The following is a 24,709-nucleotide window of genomic DNA, read 5'->3' on the forward strand; positions in this document are numbered from 1 at the left end:
TTTGGCAATGAGAAAACCTAAGATTACATATGTGGGTCACATTATATTTCTGCTGGACAGAGTCTAAGCCCTACACCATCAAGGGGTAGATATGCATCCTGGCCTTGACAGGATGCAGAGCTTACAGGAATTTGTCTCTTCTCACGTGAATCATGCCCAGCTATGTATAGATGCAGTTTTATTGTTTGTGTAATAGCCCTCTGTACATCCAGAGAATCTTTCATCTGAGAATCTCAAGCATTAATTAATTTTCATTGAATGGCTGGGGTAGACTGGTATTCTTAGTTCTATTTTACAGATGAGAACACTGAGGCATGGGGAGATTTAAATGATTTGCCCAGGGCTACCCAGGGTAGAGTGGCAGAGCTCAGAATAGAAGTGTGAGTCATAATTAATCACACATCGAGCTAGCAAACAATATTTTTTCTTCCTGATTAGGTAAAATTCTTCAAGGTAGAGACTATGCTTTTTTTTTTTTTTTTAAACATTTCTTTTTTATATTTATTTATTTATTTATTTATTTATGGCTGTGTTGGGTCTTCGTTTCTGTGCAAGGGCTTTCTCTAGTTGCAGCGAGCCAGGGTCACGCTTCATCGTGGTGCGCGGGCCTCTCACTATCGCGCCCTCTCTTGTTGCGGAGCACAAGCTCCAGATGCGCAGGCTCAGTAGTTGTGGCTCCGGGGCCTAATTGCTCCGCGGCATGTGGGATCTTCCCAGACCAGGGATCAAACCCGTGTCCCCTGCATTGGCAGGCAGATTCTCAACGACTGCGCCACCAGGGCAGCCCAAGACTATGCTTTTAAAATGCTGTTTCCTAGTGACATTGACAGCAATGTGGATGGACATAGAGATTATCATACAAAGTGAAGTAAGTCAGAGAAACACAAAACCACATGATATGACGTAGCTGTGGAATCTAAAATATGATACAAATGAGCTTATTTACGAGACAGACTCACAGACATAGAAAACCAACTTATGGTTACCAAAGGGGAAAGGGAAGGATAAATTAGGAGTTTGGGATTGGCAGATACAAATTACTATATATAAAATAAACAACAAGGACTTACTGTATGGCACAGGGAACTATACTCAATATCCTATAATAAACCATAGTGGAAAAAAGAAAAAAATATATATCTGAGTCACTTTGCTGTATATAAGAAACTAATGCAACATTATAAATCAACTCTACTTCAGTTAAAAACATTCTATTTCCAGCTAGTAAAACACTGAATGCTCAGAGAACATCACACAACAGCAGTAGTCATTGCTACCAGATTCAACAAGTTTTGGCATTAACAATTAAGTAAAGTACAAAAGAAGTAAATAAATGTCCTTTTAAAATTGTTTGCAATTTTTCATACTCTGGGGGAAGGAACGGTTGTTACCCCTTACTTTGGAGGCAGATAAATAAATCTCACCTTTGATCAGTTCATTTGTTTTTAAAACTAGGTTTCCTGGGTCTTACTTTGATATTTTGAAGAGAAGACACTTCAAGCAAGTGCATGTTGGTCTACATTTGGATTCCAGATGGGCAGAGGAGGGAAGAAGCTTTGGAACCCTTGGGCTCCTACTAACTTTCTTCTATCATCTTCCACCTGTGATATGTTCTCCTTTTACAAGCTTAGGCATCAGAGCTCTGGAGAGTGAGTTTTCTCAAAAGAGTGTACCTTTAACAAACTTATTTTGGAGGGAAGACCATCCGAAACAGGCATCAGGCTATTCAGGCAAAAACCTCATGAAGTGAACAGTATTTTTCCTAGTCTTCATATTAATTTTTCTTGTGCTAAGTAGGAGGGAAAAAAGAGAATAAAATCTACTACCACCTTGTGATTACATTCCCTTTGACTGAGAGTGATTTTCAAAGTCATTCTAAAATAATGCACCACTAAAGTACATGAGTTTAAGAGTAAAATTAGAGTTACAGAAATGATTGGTTCATTTGTTCAATAATACATACCCTCTATTACATATTTCAAAAATATTTATTGTGAGTGCATGAACGAAAGGTTTCTACACCCCCCAGTTCTGTTCCTTGTAAAAATTATTTGAATAAAATGTAATATTTTTCAAGAATGGTTGAAGGACGTTCATTGTTGCCGATACATACATACATGGACAAGGGTATGTTCATACAATGACCCCTCTACTTTCATTGCCTAAAGAGTTAAGCCCTATCAGTTCTCAGTGTGTCATCTTGCCCTTCTGACAGGAAATATGACTGGAGTGCTGGAAGGTTTTTAATTATACTTGCAGTTGCCTCAAATAATGATAGCCTACTTGTGGGCACATGTCTTAGAGAAGAATCATAGTCTGTGCTTTGTGCCTCAGACAGATTCCTTCATTTCCTTTGCCTTTTGTTTGAACCAGAAAAATGGCTTAGAGAAATTCATGCACACTTCCTTGCCGTCCCTACCCACGATGGTGAGGCTAAGCCATTGAGAGAAGAGTTTTAAGACCTTTGGTGTCTTTGGTACTCCAAGCTCAGGATGGAAGGGGAGTGAGTGGGAGAAGTGGAGTGGAAAATGCTGCCAACTCCATCCTAGGTGATCCTTTTGCACTTGGTGTTTCTCACTCCTTCAAAGCTGATGTATTCCACTTTGAGGGGATGGGGGTAGAGAGAGGGGGACAGGTGAGGTAGAAGAGGTGAAATGTGTATGTTGAATCCTTTACAAATTTTTCCCCAAAATGGCCTTTGCCAATCTCCCTGGTCACCATGTCCTGCCATTCAATTTGCCCAGATGTTTTCCTTCATTTTTTGATTGTTACAAAGCCATTCAGTACCTCATTACCAGAACAGCGTGATGCTGATTCTAGCACATCTCTGTTGGAAGAGAAATCAAGAAGACTTTTAAAAACAGTGATCATTTAACTTTGCAGTATAATGGATGATTCTGTAGACCTTCATAGTTCACTCCGAAGTTGAGATCTTTTACACAAATCTAGTTGTTATGCATTCATGTCAGTGAGAAAGCATGGAGAGGTGGGATTTCAATACCTGAAGGAAAGAGGGAGTCATTTCATGGACTGATGCCTCAGAACCCTCGAGTCTGGAAAAAGGTCTATAAAAACAGAGTATCTTTATTCTTCCAGCAACTGGGCTAAAATCTATAGTAACTAACCCGCCAGGGAGTATTGTTTGAATGACAATCCAACAGACAATGGGAAGAATTGTTTCCAACTTAGATCTTTATCTAATAACGCTTTATGCAAATATAAATTTTCAAGTGATGATAAATGGAAGTGACAATATAATCATACTGAAGTGGTGTTGATGCACTGATGCTGTTTTGCAGCAGGGGAGATAGGGAAGGCGGGGGGACATAATAGACGAATGGAATTGGAGGGTGTTTTGAAGTCAGAAAACAAATGTTTTCCCCTTCTGATGGGCCCTCTGCAGACAATTCTTGGAACATGGCCCACCAAAGTCCTGTACAATGGCAGCCCCCTCCGCTCCCCTGCAGCAGCAAGGCATGGCCGGGGTAAGAGCGAGCGTGGCGCTTTCTGCCCAGGCTCTAATTCACGCCTGCAGAATAACAATCTGCTCTTGGTGCACCAAGCACAATGAAGGCCCTCTAAGCTGCCACTCATTCGGGGCCGGCTAACACTCTGGGCCCTTGTTTCTGATTCTTGGCATTGTCAGGGCAGAGAGTGTGGGGAGAGCCACACACTTCCATGCTGGGAAAGGCAGGGCCCCTGTCGGCCCCAGCCAGTCATCAGATGGCCTGGACAACAGCAGCGGCCGGACTAGCTAGAAGACAGCTTACACCCGCTGGCAAACTTGCCAAACGTTCAGGAATTTGGGAATGTGGTTTCAAAAAGTCTAGTCTCTGCTCTCTCATCCCCCAACTCCAAAAAACGTCCCCAAACAAAACCCTCATTAAAAATTCTCTTGGCATGGCAGGCTGCTAGAAAGTCTGATCCAGCGCTGGCATTTTTCTAACACCCTTCAAACAGCAGGGCTGACAAATTTCCAACAGTACTGGGGCAGCCATCAAACTATATAATCTTTTTTTTTTGCTGCTGCTGGTTCCATCTTCCAAACTATATAATCTTGGCATGGCTGAATAAAAAGTGAGGGTAGCAAAGGTGATTGGGGATTACGCTAGGCAGACAGATAACATGGGGAGTTATTGGAACTATAGCAAGCTTATTGCTAATCTCTACAACTTTAGGCAAAAGAAGCGACAGGTCAAAAAACATCATGCATAGCATATATTTATTATAGGATGGAGCAAAACATCCTTCAACTCACAGTGGAGGTGGACATCAGAGGTTAGCCTCAAAGCCTGTCTCATAGCAAAGACTGGTATTGATTCTCAGCCAATTTAAGGGGTGAAAGGGGCCATGAGACTATTTGAGGATAAAAATAATAGCTACTACTTTTTGAGCACTGTGTCCCAGGGATTTTAAACACATGAGCTAATTTAGACCTAATGGAAGTTTGTCAGATAGATATCGTCTCTCAGTTTATATAAAACTGAGGATTCTGGAGCCCAGGGCAATTAGGAAAGTTCTGCTTGACCCCAAATCCTGTGCTTTTGGATTCACTGTATAAAATGCCTCTCTGGGGCTAAAAGGAGACAAAACTTCATGAAACAAATGGGTTTTTTTTCCTAAAGAATTCCAGTTTTCCTTGAACTTGGATTAGAGCTTTATCTTAAAGCAATAACCATAGTTGCTCATTGCAGACAAGAGAAGAAACATCTACTATTGAGAGAAGCAGTGAGCATTTCCATTTCTGCTGAATGAATCAAAGTGGGACCAATAAAGTCTAGTCTTTATGACAGTTCTTTGTCTCCTTCTTGGCCAAGAATGTCTGGACACACTGAGTCAGTCAGGGTGTCAGCATCCTTTTGACCTGGCACACAACTTACCATGAGTCACTAGAAGGATTCAAAACTCAGAGCTAGGAAAAGCCACTGCCATTAAGTTGGTACAGCTAAAAATATTCAGGTGTCAACCTTGGATTGTAGCTTGTTCATTCATCTATTTATTCATTTAATAAATATCTATCCTAATCTACTCTATTAAATACAAAACCCAAGGTAAAAATTTCAATTAGTATAAAATAATAAACAGTGACAAGCAAGTTTCTCATCCCCAGTCTCCCAGTTCCTTTGCTTAGGGACAATCACTGTTACTAGTTTCTTAGGGATCCTTCTTGGGATATTCTAGGCATAAATGTACCTTTCTCTTGGTTTTCATAATTGTTATTGAATCCTTGCTACAGCTTGGGCACTGGTTTATATAAGCTGGTGGCCAAGACTTGGCCCCTACCCCTGGGGCTGAAGTAGACACAGAAACCAATTGCTACCATATATATGATTGATAAGTGCCCAGTTGGAGGTACTTCTGGGAGTGGTGGTAGGCTGAGTGGGTCAGGGCTGAAATATCTATGTGCCTGATCAGCCGTCACAAGAAAATTGTTGTTACTAATAGTGAAGTGCCAGTGTTTGCAAATTATTTTTAAGAATAGATTAGAGCTTAGTCCTGTGACAATTACCCTCATTTGCATTCTAATTTGCCTTTGGGAGTGAAAGCAAAAGGTGTGGAGATCACGCTGGTTCACTGAGAATTGTGTGTGACCCTGGGCACATTCAGAGTGTGTCCTTTTGTGAATGTAATCTGGTGCACATTCTGGGGAATGGAAAATTTCAGACATCCAGGAGGAAAGGGGGGAATTATTTCCTCATTTTTTTGGAGGCCACTAGAAATCTTTCCCCGAACAGTATATGCATCCCATTCAGTCGGGATATTGGTCTCCTAGTTGCCTGGTTTCAAAATCTTCATACTTGTAATAGAAGGGAAGTCAGGAAGTAGTAAAGTCACCCATCTGGATTGAATACACTTCGGGACAGTAGTTTTGTGCGCTGTGAGGCAGATGACGTTTTGCAGATTTAAGAGACAGCTGAATCTGACGCATGTGGACACAAGCTACTGGTGGAAGGCTTGGAGCGAATCCTTTCAACGCAGCTGGGATTTATGGGAACTACTCCGGAGCTTGTAGGCTTTGAAGAGGGGTGTACAGCGGTGATTTGGTTCACAAACAGCCCATGTTTACCTTGGTTCACCTGGCTTCTCACCCCATATTGAATTTTACTTCCAGTATGATTGTAACCAGCTCCAGACTCGGATGCAACCTCTGCTCAATGTCTAAAAGGGAGTTAAAGAGAGAAAATAAAAAATGGCATAAATAAGTTTCACATGATTTCCAATCAGAGCAATGAGTTGGCTTTGTTTCACTCAATCAGCCAGCGGCAGAGAGGATTTTGCAAACTTCAATGACCCTTTCAGAAAGCTTTGTCTACATCCTGCCTTCAGGAGAAAACCCAGAACCAGTCAAATGTGTCCTGTTTCATTTTCTATGGCAGCTTGCCTTGTAGCTGTCCTAGGAGAGAATGTGGCCTAAGTACATTCTCCTCTTGATCTTCCAAAAGTGCCACTCCAAGGGGCAAGAAGATTAGCTGGTTATTACAACACGTGAGGCAGAAATGCATGTTGAAATGAAGCACAGCTGAATTGCTGAGGGCAGGACTATAAAATACCTTTCCAAGGATTTCCTTCCTTGTGAGCTCCAATGGCAGCTCAGCTTGACAGCAGGGTCTCCATGCTGACTTAAGTTTTCAAATCATGTCAGAAAACTGTAATTATATACAATTCTCCTCACTAAAGAAACCCATAACCCAAATTTGTACAATGAGTCAAATGTTAGTTGCAAAAATACTGAGATATGTTATTACCCTTTTAAAAGTCCACTGTGAATGCTGTAATACAGGGTATAGGGTTTGAGAGGGTTTTTTTTCCCTTTCCTCCCTCCCTTCTTCCTTCCTTTCCTCCCTCCTCCCTTCCTCCCTTTCTTCTTCTCTTCCTTCCTTCCCTCATTCCTAAAAGTAACAGGAAGCAGAACTAGACCTGAGTGGAATCTTGCCTTTTCACTCAGTTTTTTCCCCCTAGCTGAGTTAAATAAAGCACAAGAGTGCATTTCCCAAGTACCTTATGGGATCCTGTCAACTTATTTCTTCCCCTTGCTTTGAAAGTGACCCACAAAGAGATAAAATTACTTGCATTGATTCTTACAGAAAAGCAGCCAAGGTTTTATTAAAAACACTGCCCTTTGTATTCTTGCATATTTTCTTTCCCTCTTTAATATAGGAGGATATCAAATATAAAAGAAATACAAACGTAAAACACTGCTCCTTTCATCTTTGTTCACTTTCCCAAATCTTCCAATACATCACTTATTTTTCTTCATTAAACTTTAAAGTGGAGAAAGTGGAATGCTGCATTTGAATTTTGAGGGCACGAGGGACTTGGGATGGGCTATCTGCATCGTATCATTCATTAGATTCTAATAAGATCTTCTTACGCTGAGGATGTGGAGAAAAGGGAATCCTTGTTACACTGTTGGTGGGAATTTAAAGTGGTGCAGCCATTGTGGAAAATAGTATGGAGCTTCCTCAAAAAACTGAAAATAGAACTACCATATAGCCTAGCAATTCCACTCCTGCGTATATATCTGAAGAAAACAAAAACACTAATTCGAAAAGATACATGCACCCCAATGTTCATCACAGCATTATTTACAATAGCCAAGATACGGAACCAACCTGAGTGTCCATCAACAGATGAATGGATAAAGATGTGGTATGATATACACACACGCGCACACACACACACAATGGAAAACTACTCAGCCATAAAAAAATGAAATTTTGCCATTTGCAACAGCATGGATGGACTTGGAGCGTATTAGGAGGCTTGGAGGCTCAGTGAAATAAGTCATAAATCAGACAGAAAAAGACAAATACTGTATGATATCACTTATATGCGGAATCTAAAAAATAAAACTGGTAAATATAACAAAAAGAAACAGACTCACAGGCATAGAGAACAAACTAGTGGTTACCAGTGGGGGGAAAGGGAAGTGAGAAGGGGCAAGATAGGGGTAGGGGATTAAGAGGTACAGACTACTATGTATAAAATAAGCTACAAGGATGTATTGTACAACACAGGGAATATAGCCAATAGTTTATAATAACTATAAATGGAGCATAACCTTTAAAAATTGTGACTCACTATGTTGTACATCTGAAACTTATATTGTAAGTCAACTATACCTTAATAAAAAAAATTGGGACTGGCTAAACATTTTTATACCTTGGGAAACACATTCAAACTAACTAGTTTCCTATAGAACTCAGAATTCTGGGAGTTCACCCTCCTTGATGTCACTGGATTCTTTAATTTCTAAGAAAAAAGATTAAAAAGTGCCATTGATACCTGGTTGAATAAATAAACTTTAAAACAAATTCAAGATTTCTCTTCAAATGTATACAATGTACTATCAAATATTGCTTGGAACTGCAATACTTTGAAATACACATGAAAAATAATTTGATGATGAACTGTAATGATGAAAAATAATGTAATGAAAAACGTGTGATGACCTGGATTTCTTTCTTTTATTTTTTTGTAATTCCTAGGCTAATTTTGTTCACTAAAACCTGTCCTTGTCAAAAGCCACCTCTATAAAACCTATGGTTATAAATGAAGCCAACTCTGTAGCAAAATGGGGGCAAAACACTTGTGATAGCAGGTTAAGTGGAAAAAAAAAAATTCAGGGCTTCCCTGGTGGTGCAGTGGTTGAGAGTCCGCCTGCCGATGCAGGGGACGCGGGTTCGTGCCCTGGTCCGGGAGGATCCCACATGCCGCGGAGCGGCTGGGCCCGTGAGCCATGGCTGCTGAGCCTGCGAGTCCGGAGCCTGTGCTCCGCAGCGGGAGAGGCCACAGCAGTGAGAGGCCCGCGTACCGCAAAAAAAAGAAAAAAAAAAGAATTCAAAGTGCTATGTTTTTTAAAAAAACATACCAAAAGAATAGCCTAGATAATTTGTTATATTTTTCTTCTGTTTTTGTTCTTTCTGTAATTTGGGAAATTACTTTTCTAACAACAGCAATAACAAAAAGATCAACCATAATCCTTGTGTTTTTTTAGTGGGTCTGATTTACCCTGGACCACCTTGTACTTGCAGATGTAGAACTCTGACTTTTAAAAAATATGTACTTTAAACTCTGAAGAGCTCATCAGAAACTGTAATGGTGCCTGATAAAATCTCAACTCTAAAAAGGAAAAATACTGGAGTGGTACAGTATGTGCTGGGATAAACATTTTGAAAGCAAGTGAATAATGAGATTACTAACTTGGTGATGAGCACACCTGAGTTGTGATAAGCATGACCCGCTCGCACGTGGTGAAACCCTCAATCCACAGAGAGTGTCTCATCTTTACTGAACTCAGCGCAATGAACACTTAGTCCCTATAAAGCAATGTGCAATTAATCAGGGGAAAGCTGCAGAGCCCGTCAGACCTGCTTGCATTCCTTTCCTCTCAGTGATTCCTTAGTTCAAGAGGGTTCATCCTTTGGGAATGTTTTAACACCCTTTTAGAAGCAATGCCAAAATCCAGGGCTTTGACAGCTTGAGAAAACCTTATTTTATCCTGAGATAGAGAAAAACCTGACTCTGGGCAGGGCTAAATTATCAAAGGCAGTACCATGTAGTGGCAGTAAGTTAACTGGCAGATCCTGGGGAGCTGAGAGCGCCTTTGAACTTGCTGGGAAGTTTAACAGCAAGAGCGCAGAGTCCTGGGAGAGAATCTGTTACTAAAAGAAGATGAACTACTGAGTAGCTTTCCAGCTGAACAAAAAAGCAAGAGACAGAATCCATCAGCTCCAGAATCCATGTTCAATTCTCACAATAGCGGAAGAGGTATATGCAGAGAAATTTAGGGGATGGTGTTGAAAATAGATGCCAAAGCAAGAAGCTGGGCAGATTCATTTTCCTTTGGTATTATGGATGAGCATTTAAAATATCAGTTTGTACAGGGTATTCACTGGACTTGGTGGAATGACAAGTCAGGAGTCATCAGGGAATCTGGTGATTTACTGATGCCAAGGCCAATTCTCTTCCTGGGGACTCTCTTTGAAGTCAAGAGATGTTGGAAACACGGGGCACAGAGGGGAATGGGAATTAGGGTGAGAACTGGCTTTGTAGGGTGAGAACTGGCTTTGTAGTTGTATCATTTCCCCCCAATATTTATTGCTTTTCCCTTCCTCATTCATTCAGCAAATACTTCATGACCTCTCAGTGCCTGGCATTTTGCTGGGCATTTGGGATTTGAAGATGAATACAGGAGAATTCCTGCTCTTAAGGAGTCTGGAGGTATTTTCAAATACTGGCCAATGACCCATCCCCATTCTCATCAGGAGGAGCAGGTCTGAAGGAGGGATGCACTGCCCCATATTTCTATAACCTTACGTCTCTAATTTAAAGGCATTGCTCATTTCACAGCATTTTACTCTTTTAAATAAAGGTAATTCATTAAATTTATAAAAGTGGGTTTAATTTTTATGTTATTTATAAGGCTTTTTCAGCTACATAAATTAACTCATTAGAAAAGAAAATCCCAAGTCAGACAGCCCTTCCATTCTGATTGTTGTTTTTTAACAATATGGTTTCTCTGTTGGTATCATGAGCCTTCTTTCCTACATGTTGGAATCCATGGATAGTATTAGACATTTGATCTGATGAGGGAGATGGATTTTTTTTTTTTTTTTTTTTGCTGTACGCGGGCCTCTCACTGCCGTGGCCCCTCCTGCTGCGGAGCACAGGTTCCGGACGCGCAGGCTCAGCGGCCATGGCTCACGGGCCCAGCCGCTCTGCGTCATGTGGGATCTTCCCAGACCGGGACACGAACCCGTGTCCACTGCATCGGCAGGCGGACTCTCAACCACTGCGCCACCAGGGAAGCCCGAGATGGATTATTTTTTATCGGTTAGACATCTAGCCAGTCTCAAAACAACCACTATCGGGTTTTTGTTTTATTGGTTTTGCCTATGAAAATATTAACTGACAGCCATACAACCAAAAAAAATTTTTTTGAAAAAAAAAATTCTCTGTTTTGTCCTACCCAATCTTCTCTGAAGGGAGGGGGGAAAACCTTCTGTAACTTACCAGGAAGTGAAAACCAATGAACATTTTAAAAGGTCACATTACTCTTATTACCAGCAATACAGTAAGTTTTTAGAAGAACCATTTCTTTTTTTTGTTTTTGTTTTTTTAATAGAATTTATTTACGTGTATGTTAATATAATTTAAGTTTTTCTTTTTTTTAACATCTTTATTGGCGTATAATTGCTTTACAATGGTGTGTTAGTTTCTGCTTTATAACAAAGTGAATCAGCTATACATATACATATGTTCCCATATCTCTTCCCTCTTGCGTCTCCCTCTCTCCCACCGGCCCTATCCCACCCCTCTAGGCGGTCACAAAGCACTGAGCTGATCTCCCTGTGCTATGCGGCTGCTTCCCACTAGCTATCTATTTTACGTTTGGTAGTGTATATATGTCCATGCCTCTCTCTCACTTCGTCACAGCTTACCCTTCCCCCTCCCCATATCCTTAAGTCCATTCTCTAGTAGTTCTGTGTCTTTATTCCCTTCTTGCCCCTAGGTTCTTCATGACCTCTTTTTTTTTCTTAGATTCCATATATATGTGTTAGCATACGGTATTTGTCTTTGTCTTTCTGACTTTCTTCACTCTGTATGACGGACTCTAGGTCCATCCACCTCACTACAAATAACTCAATTTCGTTTCTTTTCATGGCTGAGTAATATTCCATTGTATATATGTGCCACATCTTCTTTATGCATTCATCTGTTGTTGGACACTTAGGTTGCTTCCATGTCCTGGCTATTGTAAATAGAGCTGCAATGAACATTTTGGTACATGACTCTCTTTGAATTATGGTTTTCTCAGGGTATATGCCCAGTAGTGGGATTGCTGGGTCGTATGGTAGTTCTATTTTTAGTTTTTTAAGGAACCTCCATACTGTTCTCCATAGTGGCTGTATCAATTTACATTCCCACCAACAGTGCAAGAGGGTTCCCTTTTCTCCACACCTTCTCCAGCACTTTTTGTTTATAGATTTTTTGATGATGGCCATTCTGACTGGTGTGAGGTGATACCTCATTGTAGTTTTGATTTGCATTTCTCTAATGATTAGTTATGTTGAGCATCCTTTCATGTATTTGTTGGTAATCTGTATATCTAGAAGAGCCATTTCTGGTCAGGTAGAATATAAAATTGGATTCAAGTACCTATTTCCCTGATAGGCTTAAACTACTTTGACTAACAGTCTTGATATTTCTCACTGAATTGAACATTTTTAGTTTCTCAAGGATACCATGGGGAGGGGACAAAGGGCCCCCAGTGTTCCCTGCCTCCGGGTATTTATGTCCTGTGTAGTCCCCTCCTACGCTGTATCAGGATTGGTCTGTGTGACAAAAGAATCTGGCAGAGGGCTTCCCTGGTGGTGCAGTGGTTAAGAATCTGCCTGCCAATGCCGGGAACACGGGTTCAAGCCCTGGTCCGGGAAGATCCCACATGACGCGGAACAACTAAGTCCTTTCACCATAACTACTGAGCCTGCGCTCTAGAGCCTGAGAGTCACAACTACTGAGCCTGCGAGCCACAACTACTGAGCCCATGTGCCACACCTACGGAAGCCCGTGCACCTAGAGCCCGTGCTCTGCAACAAGAGAAGCCACCACGATAAGAAGCCTATGCACCACAACGAAAAGTAGCCCCCGCTCGCTGCAACTAGAGAAAGCCCACGTGCAGCAATGAAGACCCAACACAGCCAAAAAAAAAAAAAAAAAAAAAAAGAATCTGGCAGAAGTGATGGTATGTCCTTCCCTGGGCTAGATCATAAAGACAGTCTGGCTTCTGCCTTTCAATCTCTCTCTGATCATTCCCTCTGAGGGACACCAGCTGTTGTGTTGTAATGACACTCAGACAGCCCTGTGAATCATCATGTGGCAAGATACTGAGGCCTCCTACCTACAGCCATATGAATGAGCCATCTTGGAAGAAGATCTTCTGGCCCTCATAAGCGTCAGATGACTGCAGGCACTGCCAACAGCTTGACTGTAACCTCGTGACAGAACCTGAGCCAGAACCACTCGGCTGAGTCATACCCAGATTCCTAACCCATAGAAACTGAGTGAAATAATAAGTGTTTGTTGGGTTATGCTGCTAAGTTTTGGGGTAATTTGTTATACAGCAATAGATGACTAACACAAGGGCCCTTTCAAACCTGGGATTCGTTGATTCTCATATCACACTGGTAATATCTGCCGTGGAAAATGTTCTTACTGGGTGTCTTGGGAAGTTTTAAATCTCCTTAGTTCCCTGCACATTGCATGCATTAATTAATATAAATATCCATGTATATGCATATATAGACAAAGTTAATGCCTTTTTTTCTAAACACTTTTTGAAGTTCATTTTCTATTTTAAAGACACTACATGCTTATTAAAGAAAATGTGGAGGGGAAAGTTAAAAAATAATTACCCCTAGTTTTAACACCCAAAGAGAACTATTGTTAACATTTGAGTGTATTTCCCGCTGTCTTTCTTTCAGAGTATTTAAAAGCAGTTGTGACCATATGCTATATGCCATGCTTTTGACAAACCAAATTCATTTTCCTTAATAAAATCCAATGACATGCCTTGTTCATTTTTGTCATTCAGCTCCCTGCTCGGGGTGACACGTTCTCAGGGAAATCAGATGTGATTGTGCCCTGAGTGTGCAGAAGAGTGTCCTGTGGTTGGAACCAGGCCCTGACAGGCAGTGATCAGTGACTGGGGGAGCCAGAGGCATGGAAGGTGATTTATACTAACTGGCAGTTGTCTCTGTGAGTATTCTTTTTATTTTCAGTACTAACGTGTGTAAAGTGTCACTCCCTGCCCTCGACTCATATTTATATCCACCAACTTCCTAAGGGAATCTATACCCCTTTATTTTCTCTTCCTTTTCAAAGAAGGCTGCTTAGAGATGTGGATTTACTGGGATGCTGATGAAGCATAAGCAGCAGGGCGCTTTCCAAGGCCTGGAGAGGGAGGCTAGCAATGTGTTCACATGGTCATACATTTTTACAAGATTTGCAAAAGTAAGAAACTTTAATCACAATTGGCAAAGACTGCCATCTCCTTCCACTCCTGCCCCCGCCCAGCAACACAAATACTTCCTTCACGCAGGGTGGTGTCGACTGAGGGTGGGCATTTTATTTTTCATACATTTTGTATTCTTTTTTTTGATGGCCCCCCAAATTATGTAGGTTTCAGGACCTAAAATGTTGGCTATATCTCTTGGTTTCTGACTTGCAAAACATATACAGTTAAACAGTTTTTTAAAATTGCTTTGTACTTATATAATATTGTACATCAACTATACTTCAATAAAAAAAATAAAATAAAACAATTGCTTTGTACCGTGAACCTAATTTATTTATTATGCATTGGTCTTATCTGTTAAGTCACTGGGAAACTCAGAGCTGTGAAAGTTACAGAATTAGAGGGTGTCCAGTGGCTCAGTCTGTTCCAAATAGTTGTATATAATTTCTGGGGCTATTTCATCACAATCCATAGGTTCTCAAGAGGCCCTCCTTTTTGTGCTCAGGAACACTCTTCCTTAACTTATGGACACTTCTTGGAGAAAACGACTGCCTCTCCAGCATCCACCCTGACCCCTCAATTAAGAGAGAATCAAATAAACTTAGTCTATTCAACACAACACTTTTGGACAAAAAAGGAATGCAAAATCTATAGTGCCAATCAGGTGGGTGATCAGCTCTATAAAGGACTGTGCTACTACTCTCTGAATGTTTATTCAATTCACCTGTTGATCAGAGGAATTTATCCTTTTAAAAGACTTTTTGAAATTTAAAAATCAAATCAATGCCTGCCGTGGGGACCTAGCAGAGTGACAAGCCCAGCTGCCACAACTTTGGAGCCACCGCATCACTCAGGCCGAGCCCCAGCCCTCTGGGCAGCCAATGACTAAACACTGCTGAGGTACCAGGGTGTGAGTGCTGATCCACCCTGCCTGACACGGGATTCCTGGAATGGGGAACTTCTGCTGGGACACTCCCCATCAGCCCGGCAGGTCTTAGAACATTCCGGATTCTGAGGCTCTTTCTCTCCAATTTTTTTCTTCCCTCTCATCCTTCACAGGTGCAGACCTGATCACAGTCTGCCTGCGCTCCCATCTATTCCTCCTCCCCCTTCCCTCCACCCTTCACAGGCTTTCCTCCAATAAATCTCTCAAATATCAAAGCCCATCTTAGCATCTGCTTCTGTGAGCATCTGAACTGGTGTACGTGTACATTCTTAAAAATGAACTAATCCAGGAGGGTTTATATTTGAAACAACAGTTCCCTGCCCCCTCCCCTTGGTTAATCCTGTCCCTGTATTTCCTCACATGGGCAACAACTTTTAAGTTAACTTTTTAGCTCTTTTGGCAGTTACCCCCATGTCTCTAAAATAATGTTTATGCCATATTGTTTATGATTTTTTTAAAATTTATTTGTTATATTTTTATGTGTTATATGTATATGTAGATAACTATATGTAATGTAGTTATTTATTATTGTTTACTGTCATAATGTTTACGCTGTAACTTTTTTTCCTTTTTAACCATTGAGGTATAACTGACATACTATAAACTGCTTTTATTTATTTATTTATTTATTTATGGCTGCGCAGAACCCGGAATCATAGCTCCCAGACCAGGGATCAAACCAGAGCCCCCTGCAGTGGAAGTGCCGCATCCCAACCACTGGACCGCCAGGGAGGTCCCTAAACTGCTTATATTTAAAGTGAGCAATTTGAAAAGTTTTGACATTTGTATACACCATGGAATGACCACCACAATCAAGAGAGTGAACATATCCATCACCCCTGAAAGTTTCCTCATGCCCCTTTAAAATCATCCTTCCCCTTCTCTCTGCAGTCCCTGATCTGCTTCTGTCACTATAGATCAGTTTCATTTTTTTATAATTTTATTTTATTTATTTATAAAATTTATTTATTTATTTATGGTTGTGTTGGGTCTTCGTTGCTGCGTGCGGGCTTCCTCTAGTTGCGGTGAGCTGGGGCTACTCTTCATTGCGGTGCGCAGGTTTCTCACTGCGGTGGCTTCTCTTGTTGCAGAGCACGGGCTCTAGGTGCACAGGCTTCAGTAGTTGTGACACATGGGCTCAGTAGTTGTGGCTCATGGGCTCTAGAGCGCAGGCTCAGTAGTTGTGGCTCACGGGCTTAGTTGCTCCGTGGCATGTGGGATCTTCCTGGACCAGCGCTCGAACCCGTGTCCCCTGCATTGGCTGGCGGATTCTTAACCACTGCGCCACCAGGGAAGTCCCCATTTTTCTATAATTTTAGGTAAATAAAATTGTACAGTATTACTAGTTTTTTTCTGGCTCTTTCACTCAGTATAATTATTTTGAGATTCACCCATGTAGTTGTGTGTATATAGAGTTGATCCTCTTTTATTGCTAAGTTGTATATTCCATTGTATGAATGTAAAATAATTTTGTTTATCCATTCATCTTTTGATGGACATTAGGGGCTATCACAAATAAAGTTGTCGTGAACATTTGTGCACAGATGTTTTTGTGGACGTGTATTTTCTTCTCTTCCCTCTTTCAATGATCACTGTCCCTTACTGACTAATGTCCAATGTCTTGAGTGCCATTGTTTCATATATTTTGTCTGACATTTTAGTCATTTCAGACAGGATAGTAAATCTGACCCCTTTACTCCATTTGACTAGAAGCAGAAGTACTGTATATTTCTTTAACATGTTATAATCTTCCTTTAAGTGATGCAACACCACTTTATGTATGGTGTAAGAACCTCCAGGATAACTCCATTTGTTCCCTCCTGGCCTTTGTGTTATGGTCATACATTTTGCTTCTACCTATTATAAATCCTTCAGTGCATTACTATTATTTTCCAATTTATTTAACAATTTTAGACATTATCTGTTGATTTCTCTGGTGATGGATATGAATTTAGCTCACCGATCTTTTATCTTCTGGCTTTCCTTTCTTCCACTTCAATAAGATTATGCCACTATTTTTAGATTCTATTAGTTGCCTTTGTAGCTATGTAAAATACAGTTTTATATACTCACATCCTTATTTTTTTTATTTTTTTTTTTTGCGGTACGCGGGCCTCTCACCGCCGCGGCCTCTCCCGCTGCGGAGCACAGGCTCCGGACGTGCAGGCCCAGCGGCCATGGCCCACGGGCCCAGCCGCTCCGCGGCATGCGGGATCCTCCCAGACCGGGGCACGAACCCGTGTCCCCTGCATCGGCAGGCGGACCCCCAACCACTGCGCCACCAGGGAAGCCCCACATCCTTATTTTTAATTCCATCAACCATTGACAGCATCTCTTGACTCTTCACTTTGTGAGGTGAACACATAAATGTCCTTACCCTTTTCTTCATTGCTGTATGCTTTCTTATCACAATCAAATACTTAATTTTAACTTATGATGTCAAGAAAGAAAAATGGATCTTGTTCTGCAACCAGATCCAAGTCTTCCTTTTGCGTGACTTGTGTGTTGATTCCAGGAGCTAAAAATTGACCAAGAGTGTTTACAACATTATGACTATGTAAAGATTGTTCACAGATCAGCCACATAGTATACTATGATTACAAATCCTTCTTACATAGTCTTGTGTGTTTCTTGGAATTTCTAATTGTTTCCTCCTCCCCACCCCATTTCCGGCTTTGCTGAGTTTTCCACAACTTGATATTCAACTTCTTAAAGATTGTATCAAATCTGTGAATTGTTTCTGCTCAAAAACATTTTCTTCCCAGACAACTATCTTTTGGAGGCCTCCTTCCACAAGCTCTAAATTGAACCCTTGTGCTCTAGATTTGATGAAAAGCTGTCACCAAAGGTCTTCCTTCCATTTTTTCTCCTGACTGGCTTGTTTCTTGAACTTCTCATTTTTTGGTTTACTCTCTTACTTTGCTGGAACACATCCTTGAATCACTTTCATCGAAAGGGGATATGGGAGGTAAACTTACTGAGTCCTTCCATGACTTAGAATATCTTTATTCTACTCTCAAATTTTCTCTTAGAACTTTGAAGGCACTATTCCATTACTTATAGGATCCAGTGTTGCTAAAGAGAAGTTTGATGCCAATCTGAATTTTTAAAAATACATTTTGTTTTTTCTCTCTGAAAAGTTTTTGGATTTTAAAATAATCTTTGATCTTCTGAAATTTTACCATTCTGTGACTGTCGGTCATTTTTCATTCACTGTATCTGGCATTGTAATATTTTTTCTTCCTTCCTTCTTCAGTCTAGAGCCTCATGCTTTTCAATTGAGAAATCTTTATTGTTTCTTTGTTTATATTCTCCTCTCATTTTGTCTGTTCTCTCTGGAGCTTCTATTCATCAGACATTAGCCTCTTGGATTATACTTTATAATTTAGCCTTTCACATTTTCAATCTACCTGTATTTTCTACTTTCTTAGAGATTTCTTTGATTTTATCAAAGATTAAACAGATCTTTTAATCTGTGTATTGAAATTTCTGCTTAAACTATCATATTTTTAATTTCTAAGAACTCTTTATTTATTTATTAAAATTTATTTTTTAAATTTATTTATTTTTGACTACCTTGGGTCTTTGTTGCTGCACACAGGCTTTCTCTAGTTGTGGCAAGCCCAGGCTACTCTTTGTTGTAGTGCATGGGCTTCTCCTTGTGGTGGCTTCACTTGTTGCAGAGCATGGGCTCTAGGCACGCAGGCTTCAGTAGTTGTGGCTCCTGGGCTCTAGAGCGTAGGCTCAGTAGTTGTGGCGCACGGGCTTAGCTGCTCCATGGCATATGGGATCTTCCAGGACCAGGGCTCGTACTCGTGTCCCCTGCATTGGCAGGCAGATTCTTAACCACTGAGCCACCAGGGAAGCCCTGTATTTCCTTTTTTTTTTAAAAAAAAAACATATCTGTATTTCTAAATTTTCTGCAATAAGCACAATTACTTCTGTAGTAAGAAAATAATTTATTTTTCAGTGCATGTAAGGCTTTCTTTTGAATCTGCATTTACTGTATTAAAAGTAGCAAAATAAATAAAACAAAGGAAAGTGAAAAAAAAACAAAAACAAAAACAATTTTAACCCCAGGGCTGATGGCTATACATAAGGTGAAAAACTGAATTCTACAGTTGGCTTGGTCCGGCATCCTTAGACAAAATATGTGATGAAGAAGTGAGTGGAGTGAGAATGTTGGGAGGATACAGGGAAGGAGGTGGGAACAGAGAGGAGAAGAGGCCTCAGGCGTACTCTTCGGCCTTTCTCAAAGCTCAAGAATTATGGAAGCATGTCTTTGGAAAAAGGTCTGGATTTGCAAATGGAATATAATTGAAATTCAACATCTGAAATTTGAGGATCACCGTAGTGCATACTAATGAGCTAGGTTTCTTGATCTGGTATAATGATTCATAAGTAAGTTATCCATGTGATTTGATGGTATGTGAATCACTAACTGCTCATTTAAACAGGCAATATTCAGGTCACCCACACCACCCAAGCAGTCTCTGCTTTCAAGAGGGCTTTTGAGAGGAGGCTGACTTCTCCCTACTGAACATCTATTCAACTGTAAAGTCAACAAATGCAACAGGACCTGTACTGAAATTTTTACTCAGAGGCCAGACTTTCAAAATGCTGTCAAAATTGAACGGAATGTATAAACCACATCATCACAGAACTGCATTCATGAATGATCTAGGAGATGGACTAAAAGTAAAATTTTAGTGTATTCTCAAGAGAATGAGAGCAAAACATTGGGACCTGGCTTTTTATGTTTTCCCCTTTGTTCAAAGAAGGATCAGTGTTATCCAACAGGGAAATTTCTCTCTTTTGTGGGGATGCTTACAATTCAGGGATTTGCATTCCTGGGCATTATTAGAAAATTCTTACATTTATAAATCTTGTATGTTGAGTGACTTGTTGGGCCATATTTCCGTCTGTTTGAATCACACAACCATCAACTGGCCTCAGAGACTTATTTTAAAATTCTAACTCTAGACTATCTAAGAAGACTCTGAAACCAATCTCTGTTTAAGAGAGGTCAAATTCCAAAATTGCAAACTTCAAACTACAGTCTTTTATTGTACTTTTGATCTAGTGATTATTGAAAAAAATGAATTAATAATACCTAATAATAAATCAAAGGACAAATTCTAACTGTGGTATGCCTCTCAATGTATGACATACCCCTCAAATTGAGTCATTTTCAAGCTTACCAGGAGTGCAATGATTTCCTATCTCTTGTCCTATCTTCTTTTGTATTATCAATGTCAGGAACTGGCACTTCTTTCATTTTGCTGTATTTAAGATCAAGAACGGAAATCACCCCTACCTCTCTTCAACTACTCCCCTAAAACATCTATACTGGAATAGCAGAATTTTTACCTATGTATTTTTAAGGGTGGGTCATCTTGGTATAACAAAATTTTAAGATGCATAATACCATCAGCTAATGTTTTTGAGTGCTTGTGGTGTGCCAGGGACTATTCTAAATGTTTTACCTGTAATAGCTAATTTAATCTTCACAACAATCTGATCAGGTAATATAGTTATGGGTTGAATTGTGTCCCCCTCCACAATAAATGATACGTTGAAATCCTAAGGCCCCCAATACCCCAAATGTGACCTTATTTGGAGATAGCATCTTTATAGAGGTTATCAAGTTAAAGTGAAGTCTTTAGGGTGGGCCCTAACCCAATATGACTGGTATACTTAAAAAAGGGGACATTTGGACAGAGACAGACACACATAGAGAGAAGACAATGTGAAGAGACACAGGGAGAAGACAGCCATTTACAACCCAGGGAGAGATGCTGGGAACAGATCCTTCCCTCACAGCCTTCAGAGAAAACCAATCCTGACAACACCTTGATTGTAGGCTTTTCTAGCCTCCAGAACTGTTAGACAATAAATTTGTGTTGTTTAAGCCACTCAGTTTGTGACATGTTGTTATGACAGCCCTAGCAAATGAATACACTAGCACTATTACTATTGCTCCCATTTTATGGTTAAGGAAACTGAGGGACAGAGAGGTTAAGTAACTTTCCCAAAGTTGTACAGCTGGTAAATGGAATAGGAGCCCAGGCAGTCTGGCTCCAGAGTCTGCTCTTCTAACTAGCTAAGATAGTCAACCTTTCTGAATTCAGTTATTGCAGACAATGCTCTTGGTTCCTTGACAACCTTTTTCCACACAATGCAGGGCAACATTATGATGAACCATTGTTTAAGGTGCACACAAAGTGAAACAAAATAACATAACAGCCACAAAACAAATACTAAGCCCTTGTATTGGGTTATGAGTCAGGTGTCATTCCAGGAACTGATTCTATGAAGAGGAAAATGTTGTGGTCTCTTCGGGAGTTCAAACCTTGGAAGGGAAACATGTTCCTTCATCAGGGCAAGAGAGTTGGAGTACATCGGGGAGAGGTGAGTGAATTTCGCCTGGGGAGAGGCAAAGACGTTTACAGAAAAGACTCCATAGACGAGATAACCTTTGAATTGGACTTTACTAAGTGGAAAGAATTTTGGCAGGTGGCTAAATAGAGAAACATTTAGAAATAGTTTCATGTTGGTGAATCTAATTGTAGGCATTATCAGGACTAATTTTAAGAATATGTGGGGACTTCCCTGGTGGCGCAGTGGTTAAGAATCTGCCTGCCAATGCAGGGGACACGGGTTTGAGCTCTGGTCCGCGAAGATCCCACATGCCGCGGAGCAACTCAGCCTGTGCGCCACGACTACTGAGCCTGCGCTCTAGAGCCCACGAGCCACAACTACTGAAGCCCACGTGCCACAACTACTGAAGACTGCGCGCCTAGAGCCTGTACTCCGCAACAAGAGAAGCCACCACAATGAGAAGCCCGCATACCGCAACGAAGAGTAGCCCCCGCTCGCCTCAACTAGAGAAAGCGTGTAGGCAGCAACAAAGACTCAATGCAGCCAATAAATAAATAAAATAAATCTATTGTTAAAAAAGGAAAAAAAAGAATATATGAACACAAGAGAAACACTGGAGATCCAGGTGAATGTTTGGCAAAATTACTTGTATCCAATGAGAGAATAGCTGTAGATAATAGGTGTTTTCCTGCTTTTCACAGTTATATTCCAAAGGCCATTGACTTAGAGTTTAATAAGCCCACATAACCAACTGAGTGGAAAGGATTGGAAACCTCCATTGGATTCTCAGGGACAGTTGAATTTGTACCTAAGGAGCCTGGGATCAGTGGGGAGGCTGCCTGAAGTCCCAGGATCAGGGGACCCAACTCTAATACTGAGGCAGAGGGGACAAACAAGTAGTCCCTGGGATAGATCTGGATCTTAGTCATGTTTGACCGTCACGGTATTAGCTAATACTGATAATCAGCAGCTTTCTTATAATCTAAGGCTTTCTGTCTTCTCTTTTAAAAATGTCCAATCATCTGGCAGTACTAGGCCGATATTCCTACCGGGGCTGCCTTTGTGTATTAGGGGACGCTCTCCAATGCTGTGGTTACAGTAGACCTGAGCATGTAAAGAATCAACCTGAGAAAACTTTGTTTCTTAGTCTCATGTCAAAATCTACATGTCAGTGTAATTTAGGCAGTTCTTCTCTAAGTGGTGACCCAGGGATCCAGCTTCTTCTCTCCTATGGCTCTGTCATGTCCGTTGCATCATTGCATGGTTCCCAAGATTTCCCTGGGCATCTTCACCACTTCAGTTTGGGGAAAAAAAGAGTGCATGATTGAACAGAAACTTTTTTCATGGGCCAGGCCTGGATGTAGCATTCATTCCTTCTGTCCACATGATATTGGCCAGAACTCAGTCATGTGGCCCCAACTAGTTATATGGAAAGCTGAGAAATATGGTCTATCAGGAAGGAAAGGAAATAGTTTGGTAACTGCATAGCAACCACAGATGTGTTCTCTAGTTCACCATAGTTCTCACCCAGACTTCTTCACTGATTTGTTATATACCTAGCATGTGTAGGCATTGGGGTTTGCAGTCTCTGATTTAGGTATTGGGAGTTGTAGTGGAAATTACCCAAACTGGAATTAAACAGGCCTATGTTTGAAAATTTATTAGCTGCAGTATTACTTAAGATGGTGGTGCTCTAAAGAGATAGCAAAACACAGTGGCTTAAATGAGATAGTTTATCTCTCTCTCACTTAAAAGTCTAATTTGGTAAATGATCTCAGGATGTAGGGCAGCTCTAGTTCATAAGGTCATTCAGGAGCCCAGGTTCCTTCTACCTTGTTGCTCTGCCATCTCCTGAGTCATTACCCTGGTCCCTGTGATTGAAGATGGTTCATCATCACCACCGGTGGGGAGAAGAAAAAAGGAACTAGAGTGCATGACCTGGAAATTAATCACATGCCTCCCTTCCGCTCACATCCCACTAACAAACATATAGTTATATGGCCCACAAAACTTCAGGGAAGCCTGGAAAATGTGACCTTCTGCTGGTGTGCCCAGCTATAACCTTGGAAGTTAAGTTATTAAGAGAAGACTAGGGGGGTCAACTATCAGTCACTATTTGTGTGGCTTTGGAAAAATACTTAATCTCTTTGTGCCCCTTTAATCTATTTCTTAATCTGTAAGAAGGTGGTAACTGGACCTTCCTGTGTGAGTTAGGCATACGTTTAGCTACAATGAACAGAAAACCTACCCGCAGCAGATTAAACAAATAGAACTTTAATTTTCTTATATAACAGAAGATCTGAATGTAGGTTTTTCTTTAGCAGGTTGATGTTTGGGAAAATATTTCTGACTTTTTCTTTTTTCTTTTTTGCCTTTCTTTCATGGTCCCAGGACAGCTGCTCAAATGCAAGAGGAAGGGGAAAAGGACAGCACCATTTGCATCTTTCACCTCAACCAAGAACAGCAAGTCTTTCCAAGCTCCCATGCGTTCAGTGAGTGATAAATACATATGATCTCAAAAGAGTTACTTAATCACTCGGAACGGCAGTTTCCTCATTTATTTATATGGTAGGCTAATACCTGTCTCATGGGATAGTTGTGAGAAACAATGAAATAATACTTTTAATATGTTTGGAACACTACCTGACATATGACAGGTGCTCAATCAAGGAAAGGAATTGTTATCTGAGGAAGTAGAAAGAGCATGGGCTTTGACAGTTTTGTGATGGAATCCTGACTCTAATCCACATGACTTCAAGTTGTTTACCCTCTTTGAATCTGTTTCCTCTTCCTGGAAAATGGGGATAATAATACCTTCTTTACGGGGCTGTTGTGAAGATTAAGTGGAATTGTAGATACTAAGCGCCTGGCTCAGAGGAGCAATTCTTTCAAAGTTTAATCAGGAGCCACCCTGAATTTACCTGGGATTGAGTAGGAGAAAACTGGAGATGTTGGGTGTGTATTGCTGAGCTAGCTTCTCCCGGCACACGCATAGCAGGTTGGGGCCACGTAACCATGATGAGGAGAGCAAAACCCCAACACATGGGCTTCCCTGGTGGCGCAGTGGTTGAGAGTCCGCCTGCTGATGCACGGGACACGGGTTTGTGCCCCGGTCCGGGAAGATCCCACATGCCGTGGAGCGGCTGGGTCCGGGAGCCATGGCCACTGAGCCTGTGTGTCCGGAGCCTGTGCTCTGCAACGGGAGAGGCCCGCGCACCGCCAAAAAAAAAAAAAAAAATCCAACACAGAGGTACGATGGGAAAGCCAAACGCAGGTCAGGTCAATAAAAGAAGCGGAAGTCTAACAGCCAGTTCACCCTCTGCTCTGCCTGAGTCAGAGACAGCTATCTAGGTGAGTCTGAA

Source organism: Mesoplodon densirostris, chromosome 5 (genome assembly GCF_025265405.1).
Source record: "Mesoplodon densirostris isolate mMesDen1 chromosome 5, mMesDen1 primary haplotype, whole genome shotgun sequence".
Taxonomy (NCBI): Eukaryota; Metazoa; Chordata; class Mammalia; order Artiodactyla; family Ziphiidae; genus Mesoplodon; species Mesoplodon densirostris.